The 26,010-nt window shown below is 49.8% G+C and overlaps 1 protein-coding gene across 2 annotated transcripts in view; it reads right to left on the bottom strand.

Moving 5' to 3' along the window:
- Positions 1-26,010, bottom strand: part of EFNA3 (ephrin A3) — a 55,838-nt gene that overhangs the window by 28,511 nt on the left and 1,317 nt on the right. The gene's annotated exons all lie outside the window — the stretch shown is intronic.

Raw genomic sequence — 26,010 nt, forward strand, 5'->3', positions numbered from 1 at the left:
ACCCGCCCCCTCCCCCAGGCATCTCCATCAGGCCCACTGTAAGACCCCCAGAACACATCCTTCACTAGGCTCTGCTTTGTACCCTCCTTAATGTTTTTTGCCCTGCTGGAATATGTCCGCCGTGAACTCTCATAATGTTTCTTGCATGCCTGGAAGGAGGAGAGACAGAGAGGGTGGGTGGGTGGGTGAGAGAGAAACTAGTCTTTTGTATAAAGGGTGAAATTTACATTTGCTGCTCCACCCACACTCTGGCCCCGCCCACCACCTGCATGTGGCCCCTAGAAGGGAATGCGGCCCTCAGGCAGGAAAAAAAAAATACTCCCACCCCAACATTAAAACCTAGGCTACAAAAGGACATTAGAAGAGAGCCCTGCCGGATCAGGCCTCATAAACAACCCCCTAGTTCACCATGTGCAGGGGGTGTTCGGAGAGAGGTGGCACTTTTGGGGACCCACACATTGTGCTCCTTCTGGGCTACTTTGTTCACTTTTGGTCCCCACCCTGTGCTCAGCTCTCACCTGTGGCTCTTAGAAGCTGGCAGCATGCGACACCCAGGGAACGGCTTCGACTGGCTGACTCATGGGTCTCAAACCCTTGGTGAGTTAGGGACTTTGGTGCTGCTAACACAGCGGTTTGACTTGACCCCCGCAGGCACACTCCATTGTCCAGCATCCTGTTAAACCAGTGGAGCACCAAGATGCCTCGATGGGGAGCCTGCAAGCCGGACATGAGAGAACGCAGCTACCCTCCCCACTTGTGGTTCCCACCCATTCGCCTTCAGAAGAACCTCTGCCTCTGCCAGCGAAGCCTGCCTGCTCTCCCCCCCCCCCCCCGGCATCCCATTTACTGGGGAAGAGCCGATTAAAAGCTTCCTTGCCTGCCCCTACCAATTTGAACAGGCGACCAAGCGCGCTATTTACTACAAGCCGAAGTCGGATTTATTGCAAATAAATTAATTGATCTGGTTGATTTCTATTTAGCGAGGAAGAAAGCAGAGGCCTGCAGGGCGCAGGGAGAGGGCCTGTCTTCTCATTTGTCTGCTCAGGCCTTTGTGTCTCCCGTAGGAACGCAGGAAGATGCCCTATACAGAGTCAGGCCACTGGGTCCCTCTAGCTCAGTAGTGTCTACACTGATTGGCAGCAGCCCTCCAGGGGTTCAGAAAGGGGACGTTCCCAGTCCCTCTGGAGATGGTGGGAGATTGAACCTGGGACATTCAGCATGCAAAGGTGCTACCTTAATCTTTTGTTGGAAGCTGCCCAGAGTGCCTGGGGAAATCCAGCCAGATGGGCGGGGTATAAATAAATTATTATTATTATTACTACTACTACTACTACTACTACTACTACTACTACTACCATTGAGCTACAGCTAGATGACTCAAGTATGTGACACAGGTATGGTGTTAACACAGGAATAGCCAATGCACAGTCCTCCAGATGGACTACAATTCCTATCATTCCCAGCTTGCATGGTCAATGGTTAGGGATGATGGGAGTTGCCGTCCAGGAGGGCACCAACCCTTGGTGTAGCACAAAGGTGATGAACACCTGTGGCCCTACAGATGTTGTCAGGATCAGATTTCCATCAGCCCCAGCCGGCAGGGCCGATCGCCAGGGATGATGGGAATTGTAGTCCGTCACCATGTGTGTGTGTGTGTGGGGTGCCCTACAGGTTCTCCATCCCTGGAGATTGTCAAGATCAGGGGCCGGTGGAGAACCAGGCTCAGCCATACAGCCTTGGGCACTGAGTCATTCCACCTCGCAGGCTTGTTGTGGGAAGCAAACAAATCTTTCGAGAGGAAAATGTTAGGGGCAGAATGTTTGAAGAGCCAGAGGGAAAGGTTGAGATGTTTGCATCAGGAATGACTTCACTCCTCAAGCAAATACACCTCAAGTTTTGTGCTTTGGGGAGGGGGAAACAGAAAGCAACATCAGCCTGGCAAGTGAAGCAAACTAGAAACACTTTCTTCTATTTCCTCCCTCTCGCCATCGTCAGCCCGACAACGGCCACGCGGGTAAATCCCCAGTAAATCTAGAGCCTGCCCGCTTTGGCTAACAAGATCAATGGGATTTTTAATTGAGTTTTAATTAAGCGATCAATCTGCAGCTGGCAACTCAATTAAGGGGTCCGTGTGGCACCAGGGAGAGCGCGGCCCACCCCCGGCGGTGCTCAGGTTGCCTGCCGCAGGTCGGGAACGCCTGTCTGGACACCCCGGCCACCTGCGCTCAGGGACCCCAACACCCCAGTACTGCCCTCCCCCCCCCCAGTTAAGCGCTGCAGCCCTATCTCTCCCCCAGCACACGTCTCCTTTGCAGGAACAGCTATTCACACTCGGCAAGGCACAAGGCACCCGATGCCGCACTGGAAGCCATTTGCACAATCGCTAACTTAAAAGCGGCCCTGTTGGATCACGCCAAAGGGCCCATCTACTTCAGCAACCTCCCAGCAGCCAAGTTGGTTCTTCCCCAAGTAGGGGAATGGGAAGTTGCTTTTTACAGAGGTCAGACGACTGTGTTAGAAATGCGGATATATAAGCTAGGTGCCGAATGGCTCCTTAAGCCAAGGTTGCAGTCGCCATAACGAAACGTCTAGTTGCCATTTTTGGGCGAGACGGCTCTCAAGTCTTTTATTTTTCAAATGACGGACTGACTGCGATTGATTCTCGGTTAAACATCTGGCTAGTTGAGATGACAACCTGAACATTTATATTGGCTTGTTCTTACCTCTTTGATTGTGCGGATAAGATATAACTGATAGAATTCTACAGGATGTGTTGCTAGTATGTGAAAGCAGTCCAGACCCAAGGATCCCCAGGCACGCACCTCCATCCTGGTGCCCAGGCTTCTTCACTTGATCACAAGTGGTCAAAAGCCAGGTGAAAAATGTGCCCGGGATCTGGCTGATTTCAAACATTGTCCACATTAGTTCAGTATTGTCTACACTGACTGGCAGCTCTCTAGGATTTCAGGCCAGGTTCTCTCCCAGCCCTGCCAGGAGATGTCAGGTATGGTGGAAACGTTTCTCACCCAAATACTGGCACTCCTGTCAGGCCCTGGGGCTCTGTCCTCGTTCACACGGGCATAAGCACGGACTCCTCCTAACTCCATTCGTTGACGTTTTTTCCACCTTGCTCTGCAAAGACACCCAGTTACCAGAAGCCAAGTCCTGCTTGCTTGACACCCATGAGTCATGAGCGAAGTTTTGGGGAGCTGCCTTGTCCTCGGGGACCTAGTTCCACCTTCACCTGCTGAGAAAAGGAAGAAAGCGCCACAAAACTGGGCGCAACAACCGGTCGACACCTTTGCTGATGAAAGGCATTTCGTTTTGAAGGACGGGAAAAATGCTGCGGAACAAACCCTGCCCAAAGTTAACACCCTCCTGCTTCTGAAATTCCCCTCCTTCCTCCCATGTGCAGGAGCTGGAAGAGTAGAAAGGAAAAGCATTTTGCACATGCTCAGGAAGCACATGGTTTAACTAAAGGTTGTTCACTGCTCCTGCTCAGGCCGCACAGAAAAAAGCATTTTGGTTCCAGAATCTCTTTCCGATTGTGCAGATAAAATATAATCGATAGAATTCTACAGGATGGGGCCTTAGTGTGTGGAAAGAGTCCAGATCCAAGGATCCCCAGATGATGGAGATGTCAGGCAGGGCCTTCCTGGTGCCCAGGCATCTTCACTTGGTCGCAAGTGGTTGAAGCCACGTGCAAAATGTGCCTGGCACCTGGCTGATTTCAAATACTGGCAGTGGCTCTCCAGGGTATCAGACAGGGGACATTCCCAACCATACTTGAAGATGCCAGAGATTGAACCCGGACCCTCTGCTTGCAAGGCAGATGCTTACCAACTGAACTATGGCCCTTCCTTGGCTTCACCTTTACCCCCCAGAGACACAGATCCAAGCCTGGAGGCTTCGCTTTCTGCCTGCAATCCCCCCTCATCCATGGCCCCTGCCTGCCTGCCTGCCTGCCCCCTCCATAGATGGGGATTAAGGCCCCGGGCTTTTGACCTCTCTCTGCCCAGCATCAGTGGCAGCTGCGAGGCCATGGCTCTCACCTGCCCAGAGAGTGAGCAGCCAGCCAGCCAGCCGTTTAGGGCGCACAAAGGAGTCTGAGGCAGCGGCCCCCGCAGGAGCTGAGAGGCTGCCGCTTTGAAGGGTTCTCCATCTCAACAGCTTGCGGCCTCCGAACACACGGCTGCTGTGGAGCTCGAGCAGATAAGAGGCGCCTTGAAGTGGAAACGCCGGCCGCTGCTGCAGGCGGACTGGTCTCCAGTCACCAGGCGCGGCAGCAGAAGGGACCACAGGGCGGGCGCTTAAACGCTCTGGCGCAGGGGCATCTCAAGAGGGAAGATGCTGGGCGGAGGGTGTGTGGAGGGGGCAAGGTGAGTTGAACCATATGGAAGTGAGAGTTGGACCATAAAGAAGGCTGATCACCGAAGAATTGATGCTTTTGAATGATGGTGCTGGAGGAGACTCTTGAGAGTCCCATGGACTGCAAGAAGATCAAACCTATCCATTCTGAAGGAAATCAGCCCTGAGTGCTCACTGGAAGGACAGATCCTGAAGCTGAGGCTCCAATATTTTGGCCACCTCATGAGAAGAGAAGACTTCCTGGAAAAGACTCTGATGCTGGGAAAGATGGAGGGCACAAGGAGCTTTTGTGTACATGCACACGAAAGCTCATGCCAAGAACAAACTTAGTTGGTCTCTAAGGTGCTACTTGAAGGAATTTTTTTTATTTTGTTTTGACTATGGCAGACCAACACGGCTACCTACCTGTAACTCTCCTTACCGGAGACCTCGGATATTCAGAGGTTTGCTGTCTCCAAAAGTTGGAGGTAAATCTGCAGCCATCGTGATTAGCAGCCACTGATAGGCAGTGCAGGGGTCGGCAAAGTTTACCTCGCCTGGGCCGGTTCACTCCAGTGGAGATCCCTCCGTGGGCCGGATTGTGTGCACGCATGAGCGCGTGCGCCCGTGATTTCCGGCGTCTGTGTCTGTACAGACATGATTTCCGGTGCCACGGAAGCGAGTCCCCGCGCCATGCTGCTTTAGCGCAGTGCACAGGGACTCGCCGAGCGGGCAGCTCCGGGCGGCTCATGGGCCGGTTAAACGAACCCCCCATGGGCCGCTTGTGGCCCATGGGCCTTAGGTTGCTTACTCCTTGTCTAGCACATCAAAAGACAAACAGCTCAAGTAAGCTAAGCTATTCACTCAAGAACATAAAAGCCAGGGCAGTGGGCAGTATGAGAAATTCAGGTATAGAAGCTGATCCCCAAATGGCACCTTAAACCTGGGCTGCGGTCGCCACAACAGACTGTCTAGGTGCCATTCCCTTCCCCTGATGGCATTTATTATTATTATTATTATTATTATTATTATTATTATTATTATTATTATCATTATTATCATTATTATCATTATTATCATTATTATTATTATTTCCAATTTCTACACTACTTTATATTTTAAATAAAAAAAATCTCAAAGCAGTTGACAACACCTTAAAACATCAAATAAAACAACACAGAATAAAACAAATGCAAGCTTCAAGGAAACTATTTCAGATCTTTCGCTAAAGGACATTTGCCCTTTTCTCCGTATTGATTTACCTACTTAATTTGTAGTGCTGCCCCATAGCAGAAGTACTCTAGGCGGCCAGGTTGCTTTAGTGGTTATAGAGTGTCTGACTAGGACCTAAGAGATCAGGGTTCAAATCCCCACCCAGTCAGGAAGCCTGGCCTTCAGCTTCTTAACCTACCTCACAGGGTTGTTGTGGGGATGAGTGAGTTCTTGGGGGGGAAAGGTGGGGTGTAATTGCAATAAAGAGGCTCTTCTACTCACTGGCCTAAGAAAACTGGAAGGGCCAGCTAGATGGCGATGTCAAGTCACCAACCTGGCATCCAGAGATCTCCACGGGGTTGCAGTTGGACCCCTGCGCCAGTCGCAAAATGAGCCTGGCACCTGGCTAATTTCTAACACTGCACAGTGGCCCGTCTAGTCCTGTATCCTGTTCTCACACCATATGCCTCACTGTGAACCCCACAAGCAGGATTCGGCCACAAGAACACTCTCTCTTCCTGCAGTTTCCCGCAACTGGCATTCAGAAGTATTACTGTCTTCGACAGAGCCTAGCCGTTGCGGCTACCAGCCCCGGGAAGCCTGGTCCTCCGTGAATTCTCTTCACAGACGCGGCCATCACAGCTGAGCAGCAAAAACCTCCCATTACCAGTCCAGCCTGTTGGTAACCCTGGTTCTAGTGCCGCAGGTTTTACCCAGAACCCTCCTCTTCCCAGTCGCACCACCAGCCTTCGCTACCACCAGAAGCTGTTCCCTCTTACTGGACGGGGACCAATTCCTCTGAAAGACGCTTCATCGGCCTGACAAGGTAGATTTGAGTGTTGCTGACATAAACGCAAAGAGGCAAGGCTCTCTCCGCGGACGAGGCTGGCGCGCTCTCTGACCGCAATGAGCCAATGTCGTTTCGCTGCAAACGCTCACAGCGGGGTTGAACTCGTTCTTAACTGGAAGGGAAACGCTCCGCCGCCCGACCCGTCCCAGAAAAGAATCTCCTAAAAGGCTTGCAATTTCCACCCTCCCCGCAATTAACTTACATTGGTGTGTGTGTGTGTGTGTGTGCATGCGCGCTGGGGCTTTGGAATCTGAAGCTCGCGGGGTTGTCTCTCAGCCCAGCCTACCTCACAGGGTTGTTGTGAGGAGGATACTGGGAGAACCACATGCAACCACCGTCAGCTCCTTGCTTGGGTTAGGTACATAATGCCATTACAAAATATGTGCTAGGACGAATAATCTCTATTGCAACATCAGGGCTGGGGATCCTTTTTCAGACTGAGGGCCGCATGCCGTTCTGGGGGCCGCATGCTAGGGCTAGACCCCTCGCTAGGAAGGGGTGTGGCCTGAGGAGACTCCCAAGGGCCAGACAGAGAAGACCAAAGGGCCAAATGTGACTCTTGAGAATCAGGTTCTTCACACCTCCTCCCAAGTTGTAGTAATAATTTATATTTATTATATTATTGCTTCTTTCAGGACAAAAGAATTCAAATTAAATTTAAAAAGGGGGTGTGATTTTTGCAGAAATTGAATTTTGAAGGACGCAGCGTCTCACCTTGCTTTAGGGGCCAGTGCGAATTTGAACGCAGGGCCTGCTTGCTCTGAGACACTCTGGATGAGGGACCTGTGGCCCTCCAGATGTTGTTGAATTCTAACTCCCATCAGCCCCAGCCAGCAAGGCCGATGGTCCAGGATGATGAGAGGTGGAGTCCAGCAACATCTGAAGGGCCACAGGTTGCCAACCCCTGACCTTGACACACATCCCAACCAATCAGGGATCACATATTAAATGGACCTGCAGAGGTGTATAAAACAGCCCCTGCTAGCCTGGCCAATGGGCAGGGAGTTGTCGTTCAACAACGCTGCACATATTATGTTCTTAATGTTGTATGGAATCTTTGGATAAAGGGCTGAATATAAACTGAATAAACAACAACAAAACAACAATGTTCTTGGACTACAACTCCCATCAGCACAGCCAATGCCCAGGGATAATGAGAGTTGTAGTCCACATTGGCTGTCTGTACTGTGAGCTGTCTGGGGTCAATTCACCTTGGACCATAAGGAGCCTTCCTATGTGGAAGTACTGTGGCCAGAGCTCAAAAACTGATCCCGCTAATGAAATTCCCTGTTGCAAAATGCACCTAGAACAATGGGAGTTTCTAACGCTGTGTACACTGCCCTGAGATCTTTAGATAAAGGGCAGTATATAAATTGAATCAACAACAACAACAACAACAACAACAACAACAACATTATTCTCGGACTACAACTCCCCATCAGCCTCAGCCGGCATGGCCAATGAGCAGGGATAATGGGAGCTGTGGTCCACATTGACTGACTATATTTGGAGTTTCAGGTAGGTAGCCGTGTTGGTCTGCCATAGTCAAAACAAAATAAAATAAAAAATTCCTTCCAGTAGCACCTTAGAGACTAAGTTTGTTCTTGGTATGAGCTTTCGTGTGCATGCACACTTCTTCAGATACACTGAAACAGAAGTCACCAGACTCTTATATATAGTGAGAGAGTGAGGAGGGGTATTACTCAGAAGGGTGGTGGTATCTGAAGAAGTGTGCATGCACACGAAAGCTCATACCAAGAACAAACTTAGTTGGTCTCTAAGGCGCTACTGGAAGGAATTTTTTTATTTTATTTTGTTTTGACTATATTTGGATATGTTGGCATCATTTTTACAGGTGGAGGAATAAAGAGAGCCCCCACCCCACCCTGGGCAGATGGATGAATCAGTCCATTTCAGTTTCACTTTGTTTTCTTAATTCTTCCAATCTTAAATGCAGTTCTCCACATTTCCACAGCAATTTGCAATTCATTTATTTTTTTAAACTTTCACCCCCATGATGGCAGCTGGAGTCCATCTACATTTGGAGGGCCTCAGGTTACAGGACATGGGCAAGAGACTGTGGGGACTTTTGTGGGATACAGAGGGAACTTGCTGTCAAAGGAACTGGAGATGAGCCAAACCACAGGTGGCATCGGGGTGTGTGTCGAATCATAGAACCATAGAATTGTAGAGTTGGAAGGGACCCTGAGGATCATCTAGTCCAACCCCCTGCAATGTGGGAATAAGCAGCTGTCCCATACGGGGATCGAACCTGCAACCTTAGCATTATCAGCACCACGCTCTAACCAGCTGAGCTATCCAGGCAGGCCAGAACTCAAGTCTCCAGCTACTCCTCACAACTTGGTCCAAAAGAAACAGCTGGTCTCAAGGCATTATATAGAAAAGCAGACAGACAGACAGACAGCTATAAATAAAAAAAATATAGAAATCCCAGTTCCCAGAGATTTCTCTCCAAAAAATGCTAAGCTGGTAGTCCTCACTAATCACCCCTGTCAGTAATTGCAACTCAATGGAAACAGCCTGAAATCTTACACCAAACGCTTGTTATCACTCATTCTGGAACATAGCCATAATGGAGGAAATTGCACAAAATTTGAGATTTCAGCAAGGACTAGACCCTCCAGGCACTTTTCATACGATCTGACATCCCTTTATTACATACACAGCTGAACCATCATTTTCAAGGCACCCGTCGTCACAAGCCTGGCAAATCTGGAACTAAACTTGACAATCAAATAACACTAATATTCTTCCTTTCTTTTTCTTTGAGGACAACTTTTGTTCTTGTTTCTTCTTCTTCTTTGACTGGGTCTTTGTGCCTCATCCCATGTGAAACAGTACTCATTCCGCGTGAGTATTTTATGGTTCTGTTTTTCATGTTTTTGTTTTCAACTGCAGTTATAATTGTTCTATATTCATTAGAAAATGAGGGAGGGGGGAAATCTGCCCCAGAAGGGCAGAAAGCAGCAATTGATTTAGGTCAGGGGTGCTGACGCTCGGGGGCCCCAGGAATTGCTAGATATCAGCTCCTGCCATCACTCCTGACCACTGGCCAGGCTGGCTGATGGAGTCTAGCCCAGACACATGCCAAGCTGCTAGTCCTCACTACTCAAACCTGGCCCAGAAGGGCATAGAGGTGTGATTGATCTCTAGGCAGTGCTTGAAATTAGCCAGGCTCCAGGTGTGTTTTGCGACTGGCGCAGGTCCAATTGCGACCACGTGGAGATATCTGGATGCCATCTTGGCAAATGACATCTCCATCAGGCTGGCCCCTCCAGATTTCTTAAGCAGGTAAGCAGAAGAGCCTATTTATTGCATTTACAGCACACCTTTTTCTCCAAGGAGTACATGGTCGTCGTCCGCCCAGTTAATCCCCACAACGTCCCTGTGAGGTAGGTTAAGAGTCTGTGCTGTGACTGACTCCAAGGTCACCCGGTGAGCTTCCTGGTGGAGTGGGCACCAAGCCATTGTCCTGTGCCGACCATAACGTAGGTTTAAGGTGCCATTTGGCAATCAGCTTATATATCTGAGTTTCTGGATCTAGGTCTAGATGCAGAACCCCAGTCCCTCCAGTTCCAAGGCTGATGGGAGTCCAGTGTGCCTCCCCTGTCCCTGATCTGCGTTAACCGGTTAGGTACATGCCAAACTGGCTGCCTGAAATCAATTTGAATCACCCACGAGGGGCTGCGAGAAAGGGCGGCTGTCATTTCAAGCTCCTTTCTCGCCGATCAAACACAGGTAGCCGTGTCAAAACATTAAGGGGCATGGGGGAAAGCAGGAAAATGTTCACAAGGGCCGGCCGGGCAAGGAGTTCGAGAAGAAAACAGTTCCTTTGGTTACATCAAAGACATGCATTCAAAGCACCCTTACACCCCTTTCAGGGCTGTGGCAGATTTTCCCGGAAGACTGCTGGGAACTGTAGTCTCTTTGGGGTGCTGGGAATTGTAGCTCCGAGAGTGGAACCCCCCCCCAAAAAAAATATTCAGCCTACAGGTCCCAGGATTGGGGGGGGGGAGAGGAGCAGTTGGAGGCAGGGAGGGAGGGATCCTGCATTCGGGTCCTGCTTGCTGGGTTCCCACTGGGACATCTATCTGGCCACTGTGAGAACAGGATACTGGGACTAGATGGGCGACTGGCCTGATCCAGCGGGGCTCTTATGTTCTTAACCCAGGACCTTCTGCACACAATAATGCACCTACTCTATGCATTGAGCAACGAACTTCGGCCCTTCAATGTTAGACATGAGCAGGGATAGGCATGGAAAGGGGCAATTCCCGGGGCAATTCAGAAAGAAAACAGGTTGAAAATATCACTTTATATTGCACCCTGTTCAGGAAAGAACATTAGTCACATCAGAAATATATTGTGGAATCTGGTGACAGCCCTAACAAAAGTCTTTGATCTATTGTTCCGGGGTATCTTTTTTTATTAAAAAAAACAAGAACAACAACCCAAAATAACAATAATAAAAATTATTAAAACCGAAACAACTTCCAGGCCTTACTCCTACGTTGTGGCATCAAATTCGATCCCAGCCAGCATGGAGGCAGTCCTATGATATTTTAACAACGCTGCCTCTAACACACGCCCGGGAGAAGCTTATTTACTGTCTTTCTAAGAAAACTGTGCGATTCTTCTCGATCCTGGCTCAAGATTTCAGAGCCTGGCTGGGTCGGCTGTATGAAGAGAGAAAGAGAGATAGAGAGCGCGAAAGGAGAATTTGAAAAAAGGAGGAGGAGGAGGGGGAGGAGGAGGAGGAGAGGGGCTTTGCTTAACAGGATTAAGATGACTGTAAAAAAAAATACCCTTTAATCTCCACCCTGGGGTTAATCTGGATTAAGGTTCCGCACATGGCCCCCCCCCACTTGCCGATCCGGATCGAGTGCTGCTCTCTTCCTTGCTCGCTGCAACTGGCACTAGCTTGGCGTGTCAAAACCGCACCTCTCTGATCTCCCGCCAGCCACCACCATTTCCCCACACACAAAAAATAATAATGATGATGAGAGCCCCACCTTGGCTGCCCTCAAGTCGATTCCTCCCTGTTGTTAAAAAAAGGCCCGGCTCCTTGAACTGGTATTAAAACCGGGGATTTTCTGCTTCAGATGCGTAATCCCTCTTTAAACAGGTACAAATGGGTGGGATGGTGCTGTTTACACAGCGCTGGAGCTCTCAACCTCTCCTCCGTTTGTGTCCAGACGCAGCTGCTGCTTCCAGGTGACTCGGAGAGAGAAAAGACCCGTTCCCACCTGTAGCTTGGCGGGAGCACCTGCTTTGTATGCAGAAGGACCCAGGTTCCATCCCTGGCATCTCCGGGTAGGGCTGGGAATGAAGTCATAAATCAGCTCCAAATTAAAACCAGCCCATTTGTCCCATGAGGACCAGAACCTTAACTTTATTCCATGGCGACACATCTGCCTTGAATGCCAAAAAGTTCCAGGTTCAGTCCCTGGTGGCATCTCCAGGCAGGGAAACCATGGAAAGCTACTGCCAGTCAGTTTGTAGGAGACACCGATGGACCAGTTGGACTGACTCTGTATAAGGCAACCTTTTTCCTGCTGTCTGGAAGGGTCATAGATCAGCAGTGGAGCAAATTGGATTTAGCAATGCGACAACGTCAGCAAACATTGGAGGGGAAGGGCCGCACCTCAGCGGAAAAGAGTGCTGGTTTGATCCCTGGTGACACCAGGTAATGCTGGGGGTGCCCTCTGGCCTGAAATCCTGGTGGGTTAGATTCTGGCTCATTATAAGGCTGGTTCCCATGTTCCCCTGGCTTCTAACAATGATGGGGCAGCCCTTCCTCCAAATTTAACTCAGAAGCGTTTGGATATACAAACAGCCTGGCTGTTGGATCAGGCCAGGCCATCATCCTGCTCTCACAGTGGCCAAATGCGGATGCCCCAATGGGAAGCCCGCAAGCAGGACCTGAGTTCAAAAGCAACTCCCCTCACTCGTGATTCCCAGCAAACTGGTATTCAGATGCCCATCACTGCCTCCGACGTGGGAGGGAGAACATAGCCATAGGGGCCAGCAACTATCAATTTGGCGTTATCCTCCAAGAAGTTGTCTAACTGGGTGCAAAAGCAGTAAGAGGAGCCGATCCTGTGCCATGACAATTCCCTGCAAAGCAAGGGGGTGTGTATGTGTTGGAGGGATGATTTTAAGGATAAAACCCATCTGCCTATTTCAAGGGGAGCCAAAACCGTGCCCTCCGAACTCCCATCAATCCCAGCTAGCATGGCCAGTGTTCAGGGGTGATGGGAACTGGGAGTTCACCCATATCTGGAGAACAGCATGTTGGGTAACCCTTGGCTTATTTCCTTTCCATGTCGATTTCAGATTTGTTCATTCATAAGTCCGTTTTGTTCCATGCCTGCACGAAACATATACAATCTTTATTTTCAGTTTTTTAAAAATCCACAGAAAGATTAGCATTCAAATACAGTTTTGGGGTTGGAGTCAACATTAGTCATACTTGAGAGTAAATACATTGAAACTGACGGATGTGACTAAGGTCTATTCGTTTCAGTGGGTTGGCTCTGAAGTAGGACTAACCTGAGATAAAACCCAAATCCTTTTTTTTTTTTTGCATGCATTTCTAAACATGTTTTGTAATTTAAAACACCACTTTCTTAAACACATTTCTCTCTTTGTGATCCTACCCGGACCCTGGGATCACCTTCTGAGGCCCTTCTTTGTGTGCCTCCTCCTCAAGAGGTCTGGAGGGTGGCAACACGAGAACGGGGCCTTTTCTGTGCTGGCTCCCTGTCTGTGGAATGATCTCCCCAGGGAGGTTCGCCCAGTGCCTTCATTATACACCTTTAGGCGCCAGGGGAAAACGTTCCTCTTCAACCAGGCCTTTGGCTGATTGACATCCGTTGCCCTTTTAAAATGTGTTGTGGAAGAAGGGAAGATTGGGTTGTCTGTGTTTTTGTGTTTATTATGTATCTTATTATTTATATATTGTGATTTTATGTTGTGAACTGACCTGAGATCTATGGGTACATAACCTCCAACATTTCTCTGATGAAAATAGGGACACCCTATTCCCTAACAATAACATCAATAATATTTTTTTTTAATTTATACTACACCCATCTGACTGGGTTGCCCCAGCCACTCCGGGCAGCTTGCAACATATATGAAAACATAATAAAACATCAAACATTCTCTATACAGGGCTGCCTTCAGATGTCTTCTAAAAGTTTTTTTTTAAAAAAAAATATTTTTTATTAAGGATTTTCTTGTTTTACAAAGGTATATGCAATGTCTCTCTCGTATTTTTCCATGTAACATTTTTACACGTCAGTTTCGTTTGTCTTCTAAAAGTTGTGTAGTTACTTATCTCCTTGGCCTGGGGGTCGCATAACTACATACCTTCCAACATTTCTCAGATGAAAATAGGGACGTCCTAAGGAAAAGTGGGACATTCTGGGATCAAATCAGAAACTTGGGCAGCTTCTGTAAATCCGGGACTGTCCCTGGAAAATAGGGGCACTTGGAGGGTCTGCGGGTATGGGGTGGTATACAAATTTTAGGCTTTAAGGTTATGCTATGCTTTTAATAGGTTATGTTACACTCTGGATTATGTTATGTTTTAATAGATTATGTTTTAATAAGGATGAGAGTGTTGGAGATATGTGCAAATGTGTATGGTAAATCCGGTCTTTGGGTGTTTGATTTTCGTTGTTGTGTATACTGTGTATATACGGACAATGACAATAAATAAATCTAAATCTAAATCTAAATTTAATAAACAAACAAATAATAAATGGGGAATGAGGCAGCCTAGAACAGAGAATCATACAGAGACACAACAGGCAGGAGGGGTGCATGGGCTCACGAAAGCCACAATTTCTCTCCAGACCGCTCAGCGTTGGGGCACAAGCCGCTTGTGAGTTATTGAAGCAGAAGGCAGGTTGACAGGTTGGGACTTTGCACAGATTCCCATCAACTCACTTTCAATCATTTCTATGGCATGCGCCTTAGCAGAGAGAAAGCCAGGCAACTCTAAAAGATCCAACTGGCTGGTTTTTGCTCGGCATTCCGTGGCAGAGATGCCATTGCACAAAACAAAGGAACAAGATTGAATTTAAGATCGGTCACGAGCAGTTAGGTTACCGTAGCGGAACAGAGAGCGGAAACGCAGCGTGTTTGGGAAGGGTCAGGGGGCGCGAAACCCCTTCCACACAAACGGAGGGTAACCGTGCCGTCACCTCATGGTACGGACACCACAAAATTGCGCACCACAATAAAATGTGTTTATCTTTTTAAGACGCCGCCACACTCTCAGTGATTGCTTTTGCTACAGCCCAAAGCAATGATTTCCGAAGTGTGCGTTTGGGGCACATTAGCGCACTGCAAGCAACACACCAAAAAATTATTTAAAGGCTCCCATGAGCGCCAACGGACCTACCCCTAGAATAAGAGGCAGCTTCCTTCCAACTAGACTCCACTTTGGCTGCAAACAGGATGGCAAGCAGAAGGAAATGCCCTCAGGCGAGGCTGCCTGTTGCACCTCTGGAACAAGCCAGCCCAGAGCAGAGGCTCTTGCAGAGACACAAAAGGAGGGTAATTCTTCCCCATCTTTTTGCACTGGGTGAAATTAGGATCCAGTGGAGAATTACAAGCCCTGTAAGGAAGCTGAGACTGTCGCTTCCAGAATGCTGTCTACGGCACTCCAAGGAGGGTGACTGTTGATGAAGGGGCGTGTGTTCGGAAATGGAAGACCGGTTGACGGAGAGGATCTGGAAAGCAAATCCTATGAGGAATAGTTGGGAACAGCTAGGATACTGTGGGAAAGGTTCAGACAAGGGCAACCAAAATGAACCAGTGGATGGAACGACTCTTGTCTGAGGAAAGGCTGGTGCATTTGGGGAGATTTTTTTTTAAGTTTAGAGAAAAGGGGAGCAATAGGCCGCATGATTGCGGGTATCGGGAGTTGAGTGTTACGAGAGAGTGGGAGAAAAAAATCCAATCCTGCTTGCAGAATTCTGGACGAGATGGGCCTCTGGCCTTCACCACCTGCCATGGTCCTGCCGTGACACGGGTCAGGGTGGGTGGGAAGGCAGAAGAAAGAAGCATCTCTCCTTTCAGGAATGCTACCCACGCAGCCGCTGACAGATCAGCACACGCCCAGCCAGCCAGCTCTTCCTCACTCCCCACCCTGCTCTTGTGAAAGGTTTAGGAAGAGTCAGGCGCGCCCAGAGAAGAATCACAGGAGATGTTAAATAGGATGGTGAAAGCAGAGCAGGGATGTGCCAATAGAAAGGAAGTGTGTGTGTGTGTGTGCGTGCGTGTGTGAACAGAGACAGGCAGGGTTGTAATTAAGATCCCTGCAACACTGTGATGTGGATTTTACGGGGAGAAAATTAACCACAGACATTTTTCTGGAGAATTTTCTCATCCACGTTAGGCTAATTCCCATAAGGTCATTTCCACCAGAAGGTTTCGCATTGGGAAATTCAGCGATGCCCTTGTGATCTAATCTTGCAGGTTTATTTTATTTGTATTTAGCAAAGAAAAGCTGAAAACTTTTGAAACTGCCAGCCGCCATGTAATAGGGCATTGGCTATCATCGTTTGTTACTAATGATGTTATGAAAAAGGGGGGAAAATTCCGCAGGAAAAAAATTCCAGAAAAAATTAGCACAGGAAAATATATATATATATTTTTGGCAGTGGAGTGAAATCCCATTCGGGAAAGTTTTCTACCAGTCAAAGATTCCCATGGGATATACCCCTGACCACATTTTAATCCATGGTGTATGGATTGAGCCCAGAGCCAAAACATCACAGAAACCAATTAAACCTACACAGTTTTTCCAGAGGGTGAACCGTGTTATGAGGCAAACTCTAGCCCATGAAAACCAATGCCATAATAAATTTGCCTGGGTTTAAGGTGCTACAAGACTTCGTGTCAATGGTTTTTACACAAAGTTTCACTTCTTAAACTCGGGGTGTGGGTGTGTGTTAAGCCTCATAGCAAATGGGCCAGGAGGAAATTTATCAAAAGACCACTCTCCTTGGCAACTTCTATCCGCCATTGCTCCACACAACTGATGCCTTTCAACAATGTCATGCTTGTAGACCAAAGGTCATAAGTCGAACTCCAAGTGATCCCATGCTAATACCCTCTAACACTTTGAAGCCAAAATCTGGGACGCCATCTATCGGGCGCCATCTTCCTGTTTTTTTATTGCGGGAACACGGCAGCCATTTTGGTTGCTGTGATCTTGCGCAATTTCACATTGCAGCCCCCCCCAAAAATAGCGCTTCTGGGACTACAATTCCCATCATCCTTGACCACTGGTCCTGCTAGCTAGGGGAGGGGCAACAGCTTGGCTGCATCCCCTGCTCGGTTCCCTGGCTTCATCCTCAGCAAAAACAGGTGTGAGGCAACCAGTGCCCCCCAGATGTTGCTGAACTACAACTCCCAGCCGACTCTGCACGGTCAACAGCCAGGGGTGGTAGGAGTTATAGTGCAGCAGCATTCAGAGGACCATAGGTCCCCCACCACCCAAGTTGAAAGGATCAGGCAGAAGGGGCAGGGGAGATCCTTTGCTGCTTAGGATCCTGTAGAGCAGCATTCAGTCAGAGCTCACCAAACCAGGCTGGAGGAGTCAAAATCACTCAAGCCCAGGGCAGCTTCCTATTTCCCCTGTTTCATTACGGCACCCTCCTGTACATCAGCCCCCTGCCAATAATTCATGCACTGATGCCTGATATCGCTGATTCCACATGGAGCATTGACATGGTGAAAGCTTTTTAACAGCGCTGGAGAGAAGGCAATCATGTTTGAAAGTGGCCCTAAGAGCGATGGACGGGCGGGTGGAGGCGAGAGCAAGGAGCAAAACTCTCCTGGGTGTGGAACATCTTAGAAGGCGCAGCAGAAAGGGATTTTCTGAAAGATCCTTCATGGCAACCCTCCTCACCACCACAAAACCATCCTGGCCTGCAGTAGCCTGACAACCCCTTCTACCTCTGCCCCTAATGTTAGAATCAGCTCATCTGTTGAATCATCCCAAAATCGGGAGACCACATTCACAAGAAGCACGATCGGTTGGCTGGTTTTTTTTGGTTTTGTTTTGTTTTGAAGAAGCTTTTGCATTATACCAGGGATGGGGTGAACCCAGAATGCATGTGGAGATTTACCCGATGGAAATTATCCTCCATCAGAAACCATTCCCTTCACAGAGAAAGCTAGCTTCTCAAGGAGAAGCAAGGCTACAACCTGTCTCCCTAGTTTTCTACGTGCAGGGAATGTTTGTTTGTTGCGGCTGGCACAGAGCAGCATCCAGTCATGTGGACGCTCACCGGAGGTCTGGAAGCAGTACAGAGAAGGCACATGCTCATCACCTCAATGAGAACAAGACCTTAAAAAGAAAAAAGAAAAGCGTGTCCCTAGCAACAGGGAAAAGGATCATCTACACAAAATAAATAACCGCAATCCCATGGGACCAGCAGTCTGATTAAGACTGGCTTTTTCTGGCATTCTGTGTGTTACATCGCTGGATGCGCCGGTACATAGAAGAAGATGCTCTTAGGAGCAAATGTGCTTTAGCATTTAGCGAAGAGAGCTGTGCTGGGTTGGGCCACTGGCCCGCCAAGCCCAGCATCCCATTTCCCAGGATCCTGAGCAGCGATGCTGTCAGGGAAGGACTTGGGGCAGAAGCCACCCCCACACACCCTCAATGCAGCAGGGATGCTGGCTTAGTTCCTAGAGGACAGGGTTATCCATGGCTATGTTCCTACACCGACTGCCGGAGACAATGCGCCCCTGAATGCCAATTGCTAGGAATCGCAGGTGGGGAGAGTTGATGCTGCTGTGCTCAGGTTCAGCTGGGCGCTTCCTACTGGTGCATCTGGCTGGGCGCCTTTTAAGAACAGGAGTCCGGACTGGATTAATGGCTACGAGATACGAAGGCTGTGTCTGCTGTAGGCCTGGGCGATATATATCAATATATCACCCAGGACCGGTATGAGGAGCAGACCGTGATCTCGGCTTCACTCAGCAGTATACCGCTGGTGAAACGGCCACCGCTGCTAAGTCCCTCTGCTAGCGACTTCCTCCAGCGAGCGTTACTAGCAGAGGGACTCAGGAGTTGTAACAGAGGGACTCGGGAGCGATGGCGGTTTTACCAGTGATATACCGCTGAGTGAAACCGCCATCCCACTCTGCCCTCACAACTGTGCACAGGGAGAAAAATGCTACATCGGCGAGGCACCAGTACAGCTTGTTCCTCCTTCTGTATCTTTTAAATGCTCAGCTGAGGAGTGTGCGGTTGCCACTGCCCTTCGAACAGTTTAAAGGATCCCCCAGCCCAGCACTGGCACCCACCACGAGCAGAGGGGGCACCGGGGATGCTGAGAGCAGTGGCAATTTCACCTGGCCCCTTTCAGGCTGAGGCCAATGCAGCTTGTGTTTTCAACACCACGGTATATCGGCAGATGTTTGGCTGGTGATATACTGCAGTGTTGGAAAAACTGGTATCGCCCAGCCCTAGTCTGCTGTTGCAGAGAGCACTGGGGTGCTCAAAGTCCTGCTTGTAGGTTTCCCCATAACCATCTGGTTGGCAGTGTTAGAAATTCAGGTATATAAACTAAGCGCCAAATGGCACCTTAAACCCAGGTCAAAGTGGCCACAACAAAATGTCTAGATGCTGGGGTTTTTTTTTGCAATTGGACTTACTATTATTCTTATTCATTTCATTTCTACAGCTTTACATTTTAGAGAACAACTCTCATAAGTGGTTTACGACACATTAAAACATCAAATAAAACAATCCAGGATAAATCAAATTCAAGCTTCAAGGGAAACATTGCAGATCCTTCTTTTCTAAATGACATTTGGTTTTCCCTAGTCGCCAACCTGGCATCCAGAGATCTCCACGTGGTTGCAATTGGACCCACGCCAGCGGCAAAATGCGCCTGGCACCTGGCTAATTTCAAACACTGCAGCGGTCGTCTGCTATGGAAATAGGATGTTGGGCATGATAGGCCTTGATCTAAGCCAAAAAGGCCGAGAAGCAATCAGGGCGAAGATCTCAGGGTAGTTCACAACGATAAGAATACAGGATAAAAACCATAAAATATATAGTTAAAACAAAAACAAAACAATAACCCCCCATCCCACAAACACATTTAAAAGGCCATAGAATCAACCAAAGGCCTGGTAAAGAAGAACGTTTTCGCCTGGCACCTAAAGGTGTATAATGGAGGCACCAGACAAACCTTTCTGGGGAGAACATTCCACAAACGGGGAGCCACCACAGGAAAGGCCCGTTCTCGTGTTGCCGCCCTCCAGACCTCTCATGGAGGAGGCACATGAAGAAGGGCCTCAGAGGATGATCTCTGGGTCTGGGTTGGTTTATATGAGGAGAGGCGGTCCTGAGCCATTTTACAGAATCATAGAATTGTAGAATTGGAAGGGACCACGGGGGGGGGGGGGGTCATCTGGTCCAAACCCCTGCAATGCAGGAATCTTCTGCCCAAGATAAAGAGTCTCATGCTCTACCGACTGAGCTATCCCAGCATTGAGAAACCACGTTGCTGGACTCCAGCTCCCATTGTCCCTGGCTACTGGCCATTTTCCTTGAGCAATGGCCAGGCTAGCTGGGCCACAGCTTGCCCAACCTTGCTGCGGCGTGTTGAGTGCCATGATCGCATACACAGGCTTTGTAGGTTTGAGATATGCATCACATTTGAATCCTGCCCTTCCTCCGGGGAGCTCCTCCTCACGGTGTGCACATGGGGTTATAAGCCCAGCTTCACCAGCACGTCCACACAAGTTCCTAGTCCACAATATCTCCTTTCCTAGCTGGTCTGGCTGCCCAACTTTATGTAAAAATAATCGCGGGTCTGAAAGGGAGACAACCGGCTTTTGTGTAGCTTCTCTGCATCATCGCTTGGAAGGGATTCCAAGTTGCCACCAGGAAAATGGCCATGTATGAGCCTGCAGCTCAGAGAAGGGGAACATTTGGTCCTCCATATGTTGCTGAACTGCAACTCCCATCACCACTGGGCAAGCGCAACGTTTGGTGGGACGGGTGGGAGTTCGAGTCCAGCAACATACAGAGGGCCAAAGAGTTCCTACCCTGCTGGACTCAGTCCACCACAAGCCCATGAGATAGGCAAGGCTACTTGGAGACGCCACAGATTGAACTTGGGACCTTCCTCACTAAAGTAGGTACCCTGCCACTGAGCTATACAGCCCTCATCCACACAGTGCTAAAGTTCCCAGAGTGGTATAACAACCCATTTTTCTTCCCAGGGACCTGCGGGAATTGTAGCTCTGTGCCTCCTAACAACTCTCAGAGCCCTGAGACTACAGTTTGCACGATTCTCGGGGGGGGGGGGGGCGCAGGGGTATCAGAGTGCTTTAAATGGATGGGGTCTGAAATGCTCAACACACACCACACATTCACAAGCCATGTGAACCCACATGCGAGAATACAGCTTGCAACAATCCTTCCGCAGTTTATGTGTTGAGGAACCTGTGAATGTGACCTAGCAATATCCCTCCCCCCCAAAAAAATCCCTCTGCGCCAAAGTTGGGGAATCAGTGGCTTTCCAATTCCCATCAGCCCAGTCCAGCACAGCCAGTGGCTATGGATGATGGGAGTTGTAGTCCGAACACATCTGGTGGGGCACAGATTCCCCACCTTTGGCTCAACAGGGCTGCAAAACACAGATTTAACCACCACATAAAGAATCTTGGAGTATGTACACACACACACACACAATCTGACTCAGATGTCTATCCACTAAAATGTGGCAAAATTTAAGTTGGTATTCTTCTCCCTCCTGTTAAGATAATGCCGGTGTTCCAACCCACATGCTATTGATGTTTCTAACACTGTTCCCTGCTTGCAGAGCATGAGGACTAGAAACATTCCATGAATAACATGCCAGCCTGTCTTTTAAAAAGAAAATGGTAAGAAGTTTAAAGGTTTCCTAATTCAAGCTATTCCCCAACCGACCCCAGTTGGCTCTCTATTTTAAAAGGGGCAGGAAGACTGAGAGATAAGACTGAGAGATGTGTGGAGCTTTTGTACGCAGGACCCTCTAAAGAAGACCACCTCCCAACCTTTCCTCCGCCCATCCTGGACCAATCAGCAGCTCGGCAGCTCATCAGCACACCAGTCACATCTGCCCTTGTCCGGAAAAACACACACATGCAGATACACACCAGTGTGACACAGGGGCCTGCTTAAAAAGGAAGAGGGGCGTGGACCACAGAGATTTTTGGGGAGCGGAGGACACATATTCTGCAGGGAGTCTGAGGACAACAACAACAACAACAACAACCGCCACCATAATCTCGGAGCAGGCATGAAAGACTTAAAAATAAAAGGGATGGGAGACCAAACTCAGGCAGGTGGCATCAGTTTCATCTCTAATACAATATTTGGAGGAGAGGATCATGTAGTGTTGATGTCCGATCTGGGAACATCCCAGGCTGCAGTTCACCCAAGTGCCTAGAAAAATGTAAGAACCATGGCTCTTTTGGAACTCTGCAGCCATACATACATATATATATATATATATATATATATATATGAAACCTGCAAACTCCCAGAAATGCAAAGCGTTTCTCTGGCCTAGGGGTAATCCACTAAGGCCATGCCAGTTACTGAAAGGTGATGGGACAGGTGATGGAGCAAAGGCCTAGCGATGAAGCAATCTTGGAGCCCCAAAAACCAATAGCAAACCTCCATCTCGTTGTGGGTTTACAGGAAATGTGGTCCTGAGGAGAGTGGCACAGATAAGTCAAAGCAGGCAGAAATAGACCAGTGGGGCACATTCTCTCTCTCTCTCTGTGTGTGTGTGTGTGTGTGAGAGAGAGAGAGAGAGAGAGAGAGAGAGAGAGAGAGAGAGAGAGAGAGAGAGAGACGCCGCATTGATGAAATGGGTTTGGGGGTGGGGGACAGGGGCAGATGTCAAAAAACTCATTCCCTCTCAGATCCTGGATAAGAGCAACCTGCTTCAGCAGCAGTTGGAATGAGAGGAAAAGTGGATATTCATAAACACAAACAAGCTTTGTACGGAGGGGAAGACATGCTCCCTAATGTCTCTCCAGGGGAATGGGGGAAAGAAGGCAGCTTCCCAGAGGTGGAAGAAATGGGACATCATCTCGTCTCCATCCCAAGAAGGGCTACTGCGCTCGTTCTCATAGCCTAGCACCCTAAGGCCGCAGGAACAGCTTTCGATGCTGTCAGGTCAAAATGTCTCCGGAACAACCTCATCCCAATGACAGGTGTCTCACAGGGGTTTGTTTATGGCTTGTCTAAACACCCGGTGACCGGGGCCCCACCAGGACCAATTCCGCCGATAATTTATCCCCAAAATCCCGGCACGCAAGGCTATGTACCGCGCGTGCGGCTGCAGTGAAACCAACACTGCCGCACTGCTCCGCCATAAATATCCCCGACGCGCCGGCAACTCGGCTCTGCGGCAGGGACCCCCCGCCCCCCCCCAACAACACGCCTCGGCTCACCACAAAAGGTGGGGGTCTAGCACCCATGGCGCAGTTAGTGGGGAGGTAAAGTCAAGACCAAAGGGAAAGGGAGCCGAACCGAAGCCTTTCCCCGACACCCCGGCAAAGGCAACCACTGAATGGCTAGGCCACAAAAAGGAGTCCGCGGCACTGAGGGGGGGAAAGGTTTGGTTTGGGGTGCAGAGCTCTCGCGGGAAATAAGCCAAGCCAGGTGAGCTAGGCCCGTTGTGACCACTGCCATCACTGCTGCCAAGGCAGCCCCAGTGCATTGTGGGTCAGGCTCTGCAGAACAGATCTACCTGAGCTCTTGATACAGCTCCTTAGCAACCATCCTCTCTCTTCAACTGCCACCCCCACCCCTGCGCCGCACGCGCGCACACACACATACACACAACCACTAAAAGTCAGGCCAGGTTAGAAAGCTTTTTAGCCGTAGGAAAGAGGCTGGGTGTGTGGGGAGGTTCCCCCCCCCCCAGCAAAGGGCCCCGCGTCCACTGCTCCGCCATTGTGTGGCGCCCGCCAGCACCCAATTCAGAGGCGCAATTTATGGGGCCTGGGCTTCCGCCTCAGAACACATTCTCAAAGGAGACGGTCCTCCCTCGAGGCACACAGAAAAGAGGCGCGGGAGAGGGAACGGACGGAGGGCGTGAGACCCAGACGCACCAAGGACGGACGGATGGACAGACACTGGGGAGCAGGAGGGAGAGAAATTTGCAGACAGCCGGGCACACGTGGGCTCCAGGCTCGACCCGTCCTTCCCAGCGTCGGTTAACGGCCAAGTCCCAGAGAAAATGGAAGCCACAGACACAAAGCGGCACGGATATGCCACCGGGGTGTAGGAAGCAGGCGCTGGCCTGAGTGGGTCACCCTGTTCCCAAGCCACATCAGCACCCGTTTTTAGGGTCCTGTGCCTGGCGCCGCCCACTTACGCTGCCACCCTGGTCTCCCCATGGCGGCCATGTCCCTTCCTTCGCTTCACCCCATGGGCAGAGCATTAGAGATGCAACACACAGCCGCTGTTAACTCCCCCATTGATCTGGCCCCCTGTGGCTCTGTTCGGCGGCCATTACAATTTCCAGATTATTACTTAAAGCCCCCATTGATTTATTTTTTTATAATAAAAAAAGTGAAGGGGTGGAATCACGCAGAGAAACGGCGACTCTGCAAGGTGTCCCACCTTACAAAACAACACTTTTCCATTCACGGGGAAGTCTCTAGATCTGGGCCAGCAGCAGCCGCCAGTCAAGCCAAATGCCCGGTGGAGCATCCACAAAGCCACTTGGGAATCAACGCTGCGGCTCGTTGGAGGTTCAATCCCGAGGTTCAATCGGTAAAAAAGGGAGGGTAGGCGTCCTACACAAGCCGAGAACCATATCTTCCTCAGCCAAGGATTGCTGCCACACAGCAGGCCCTGCCTGGGCCCTGTAAAGAAATCAGGTGGCTTTGTTGGTTAATCAGCCTCCCGCCACATGAGGGGAGGGGGGGGGAACATTGCTAGCCACCAGGAATCCACCAGGAATTCGAGTGGACCACACATGAATGAATAAAGAGGGATAGGCCAAATTATATACTCCCCCCATCACACTTCAGCATCACTTCAAAATACAAGCGCCAGGCCCGTGGAAGCAGCTCTAACTGCGAGACTGACTCATATTAAGCAAACTTGGGGGGGGGGAGTGTGTGTACAATCCCCCTCTCACTTGCTATACACGGCGCCCAGTGGTCAATAGAGCCGGGCTAAATGATGCTCCTTCTGAAACAAAAGAGAATCAAGAGAAGGTGTGTGCGATAAATATCTTTCAGATCCCTCCCACTTGGGAAAACAAAAAAATATGGAGCAGGAATGCCTCCAGCTTTCAAACCGTGCATCTACCCACAGTCAGCCCCCCTTGGGCTGGGGATGCTGAGGGGATAAAGACATGGGGTTAACCCCCCCCCCACACACACACACTACACACTTTCTCACTGTGTGTGTTCCCAAACACTCACATACAGGCAAGCCCGTTTCCTTTGTGGTGTCCTGGCAAATTTACAAAGGAAGGGTCAGGCAGGTGAGCCCCTTTGGAAAGGGTGAAAAGGTGACACTGAAAGGCCTCAGCTGAGCAGGAGGAGCCTCTGTCCTTGCATGCAGGTGGTCCTAAGTTGGATCCCTGGCATCTCCTTGCCGGAAAGAGCTGCTGCCGGCCAGTGTAGACCGCACTGAGTTAGAAGCACCAAGTCTCTCTCTGACTCCAGAGAAGGCTACGCTAGGATGAACCTTGCCTGCCTCGGATGGTTTTAAAAGATGCATTTTTAAAAAAGGGGTGGTGGTGGTGGTGAGAAATGATTAGGAATCAATCAGGCAGCTTCCATCCCTGTATATACACACTCTCTCTCTCTCTCTCTCTCTCTCTCTCTCTCTCTCCAAATCCCTGCATGAATGTTCAAGAGAGACAGATTCTCCCTTGGCACTTTGCCTTTCTCTTTGCAATAAACACCCCACAGCCTTCCCTCTCTCTCGCTAAGCAGCAGCCAGTTAGAAGCAGGAGGAAGAAGGAGAAGAGGAGGGGGGGGACCTCGCCCAGTTCCCAGAGGAGCCCCGGCACTGCCTGGGCACGTGCCACGGGGTGCTCCGGGGATGCAAGGCGGGCAGGGCGCTCGTCGTCCCCCGCATCTGCCGTGCCTACAGATAGGTAGGCGTGTGTCTTCTCTGTCAGTCTCGCGGCTCAGCCCCACAAACAGCCGGGGAACCCGTGCCAGGGCTGGCGAGGGTTTGGCACACGGAGTCACACCTAGGCTCGGATATATAGGTCACGCCACACACACATGATCAAGGTTGGGCATCCTGTCTGTGGCGAGAGTCCTGGGGGTAGCAGCAGGCACGGGGAGATCTCGATCGGGAGGGTTATATTTTAAAACGGCCAGAGCGTGCCCCCCCCAAATAGTGTGTGCCACCCAAGTTTTGGGTGCTGCTGGTAGTGCCCACGGGGGTGCAAAGGGCACGTTGTCCACACACCACGTTCTTCTCTCTCTCTCTCTCTCTCTCTCTCTCTCTCTCTCTCACACACACACACACAGGGATCTGTTGCCCTTCAACCGCGGTCTGA

The sequence above is a fragment of the Lacerta agilis genome, chromosome 17 (assembly GCF_009819535.1).
Source record: "Lacerta agilis isolate rLacAgi1 chromosome 17, rLacAgi1.pri, whole genome shotgun sequence".
Taxonomy (NCBI): domain Eukaryota; kingdom Metazoa; phylum Chordata; class Lepidosauria; order Squamata; family Lacertidae; genus Lacerta; species Lacerta agilis.